The following is a 3,689-nucleotide window of genomic DNA, read 5'->3' as shown; positions in this document are numbered from 1 at the left end:
GGGATCCCTCCCTGGCCCGATTGTGCACCAGTGGGGTCCCTCAGCGTGGCCTGGGCCCTCTCGCAATCCAGGACCCCTCGGGGGATGTTGGAGAGCTGGTTTCAGCCCAATCGTGTAGGCCACTCCCCTTGGGAAGGTGCCAGACACAGGGCTCATGGCTGGCGAGCGCAGCTGCAGCAGCAAAAGCCTCTTGATCGGGACTGATTGGGCACAATGGGGCCGGGATGAGCAGGAGCGGCAGGTAAGAGGTGAAGGTGGCATTGGACTACAGGTTTTGGCCCAATCCCTGCAGGCCACCCACAGGGACCCCACCTGTGCACAAATTCGTGCAGCGGGCCTCTAGTAGATAACATTCACCTATTATATCCAATAAAGGCAAATAGAAGAAATTAATTTATTTATCATTAAAAATTCTGGTGTCAACTCACTGGACTTTTGATGTCTTCTTATAATGCAGGAAGTTTCACTCTACCCTAGTGATAAGAAAAACAATAACAGATAATCTACAAAATTATTTCTTAAAGCTATCAGAGACAATTTAAAAAAATCTCAGGGCAACAAACTAGCCTGAATTCTAAGGAAAGACAAGCACTTTCAAGGAGAGACAGGATGCCTGCACTTGCTTACCTTAGGCAGAGCACTGGAGTAGGAGATGGCAGATAATATATAAGCTGGTAAGAAACACTCAACTAAAATGTTCAACAAATTGCAAAATGAAGAGTGTGGGCTAGCAGAAAAGCATAGAACTCTTGGGATTCTGAGATACAAAAATACAAAGGGAGTTCTGCATCCTCTTGCAGGCTCTTCTTTCTGTATCTCATTGGGCATGCATTAAAATGATTGGGCGCGGTGGCAGGGAGGGTGGGGAGGGAGACTAAGGAGCATTCTACTTGGTGGTTCAGGCCTGGAAGAAGTGAAGGGGGGATGAGGGGAATAACAATCACTCTTCACAAAGCCTGTCCAGGTCCTTCTTCCCTATTTTCTCTAAGATACAAAAGCTCTAACAGCTAAAGGATTAGAAGAAAGCATACCCTATCACTCTCAGGGCACAGTTGAAAACCAACTACAATTGAGGGATGAGATGAGGGGAAAAAAAACCTACTATCTCTGTGGGTAGGGCAGGAAACAGACAGATTCTCTATCATCCAGGATGAGGTAGAATCACTGATGAGAAAGCCTCACCTCTGAGACCCAGGAACACAATACTTATCTAAGACTAAGGCTGAACCAGGACTACATAGAATGATCCCCTTGACCCTTGTTTTTCCCAACCAAGCTAGCAAGCACACAGTCATCCCACATGCAGCTATCCATTATCCCCTTAAAAATCAGAAACATTGTAATAGAAACTACTTTAGTATTATTTCCACAGGAGAACCCTTGCTACTCCAGGAAGCCAAGTATGGCCAAGACTCAATGATCCACCTTACTTGCACAGGTAGAGAGATTTGCATATCTATATTTTGTAGCCAGACATATACGTAATAGAAAAATAAAACATGCTTATATGTTTGTGTAGGCTAGAAAATAGCTCACTACAATGTAAAGGCAATTCAGCTCTCCAATTGCTAGTTGGAGTAGAACAGTATGATCCTTTTGGGGCAAAAAATATTTCTTTACTAGAGGCCCGGTGCACAAAACTTGCACACGGGTAGGGTCCCTAGTCCTGGCCAGCGATCAGGGCCGATCGGGGCCTTCTGGCTTCCGGCCAGGGCCTTCCTTCCGGCTGCTGGCTGGGGAACTCCCTTCCCCAGCTGCCGGCTTCTGGGGGGGGAGGGGGGCTTCCTTTGTTCTGTGCTGCCCCCTGGTAGTTAGCACATGTCATAGCGAGCAACTGAACTCTTGGTCTCCTGGTCGAACTCCTGAGAGGACAATTTGCATATATATATGATTGGTTAAGAACACTGAACACCATAAGTTTTAAGTCATCCCCCAAAGCATATTAATACAAATACAATATTTACAACAGAAAAGAATGTTTTAAAATACAGAATACTAAACATACACACACACACACACACACACACACACACACACAAATCAAGTTCCAAAGACAAAAAAAATCTACAGCATAGATCTCAATGGATTTATGTCTTACACTAAAAAAAAAAAATTAATGACCAGAAGCAAAGATAAGAGTTAAATGCATTTGACTTTTAGTGAAGATGTATTAATAATGAAGTTACCTGGGGACCTGACATAGGATAGTTTTATTTAACATTTTTATGCATTATCTGAAACAGGGAATGCAGAGTGGGAACTTCACATTTGTGGAGAACAGAATCTCTTCTAGTTTTAAGATGTCAAAGAAATCAGAAAACACAGCATAATATGATTTCATAAAACACTGTGAATAGAAAAAATTGTGGAGACTAAACTATTTGAATAAGGCATAGTTTATAAAAACACAATATTAAAAAAATAAAAACACAGTATTTATTTTAAATGAAAATAATAATAGCTATCAAATAATAACCATAGCTATTAGTAGTTATCAAGTATCATATACATCCTCTTAATCCTTAATACTCTTCACAATAGTTATTCTTCCTATTTTACAAACAAGCTAACTGAGGCTTGGAAAGTTTAAGTAATTTGCCCAATGCTACAACAATGATTATTGAATGCGGCCTGTAAAACAAACAAACAAACAAACAAACCTGATACATAATTATTAAGCTTTGTTTCCTTGCAACTTTAAATATCTAAAATATCTTTAGGGCATCTAATAGAAGACCAAATTTGGCAAATAGAATTTCATCCCTGTACTTGGTAGGTTGATTTCCATGATCTTAAGGCCACAACCATCAGCAGTTTTTGGAACCCTAGTCTTCCTAGAATAGTTAAGTTTAGAGAAGAAATAGTGGTCTGTACCAGAAACTGAAAGTTGGAGAAGGAAAGTTGCTGAAAAAACCTCTTTAGAATTGTATGGAAGGCTGCCAAACTCAATGTTACTAGTAAATGTGAGTTGGTATTACAAATTATTTGTAAGGGGAATGAACTCCTGAGAAATCTGTTCATGATAATCTATTTGTGAATAAAATCAACCAGCAGAGGGGGCTGCTAAAAGAATATACAGTAGAGCAGAGATTCTCAACCTGTTGGTCGCCAACCTGTAAGTCGCGACCCTTTTGGGTGTCTAACATCCCTTTCACAGGGGTCGCCTAAGACCATCGGAAAACACATATATAATTACATATTGGGGTTTTTTTAATTAAATCTTTATTGTTCAGATTATTACAGTTGTTCCTCTTTTTTTCCCTCTTACCACCCCCGCCCCCACTGTCCTCATCCATAGGTGTACAATTTTTGTCCAGTCTCTTCCTACACCCCCCCACACCCCTTTCCCCCTGAGAATTGTCAGTCCACTCCCTTTCTATGCCCCTGATTCTATTATATTCTCCAGTTTATTCTGTTCATCAGATTTTTTATTTACTTGACTTTTAGATTCACTTGTTGATAGATATGTACTTGTTGTTCATAATTTTTATCTTTACCTTTTTCTTCTTCTTCCTCTTCTTAAAGAATACCTTTCAGTATTTCATGTAATACTGGTTTGGTGGTGAAGAACTTCTTTACCTTTTTCTTGTCTGTGAAGCTCTGTATCTGAACTTCAATTCTAAATGATAGCTTTGCTGGGTAGATCTTGGTTGTAGATCCTTGCTATTCATCACTGAGTATTTCTTATC

Source organism: Myotis davidii, unplaced genomic scaffold (assembly GCF_000327345.1).
Source record: "Myotis davidii unplaced genomic scaffold, ASM32734v1 scaffold332, whole genome shotgun sequence".
Classification (NCBI taxonomy): domain Eukaryota; kingdom Metazoa; phylum Chordata; class Mammalia; order Chiroptera; family Vespertilionidae; genus Myotis; species Myotis davidii.
This window is presented reverse-complemented; position numbering follows the sequence as displayed.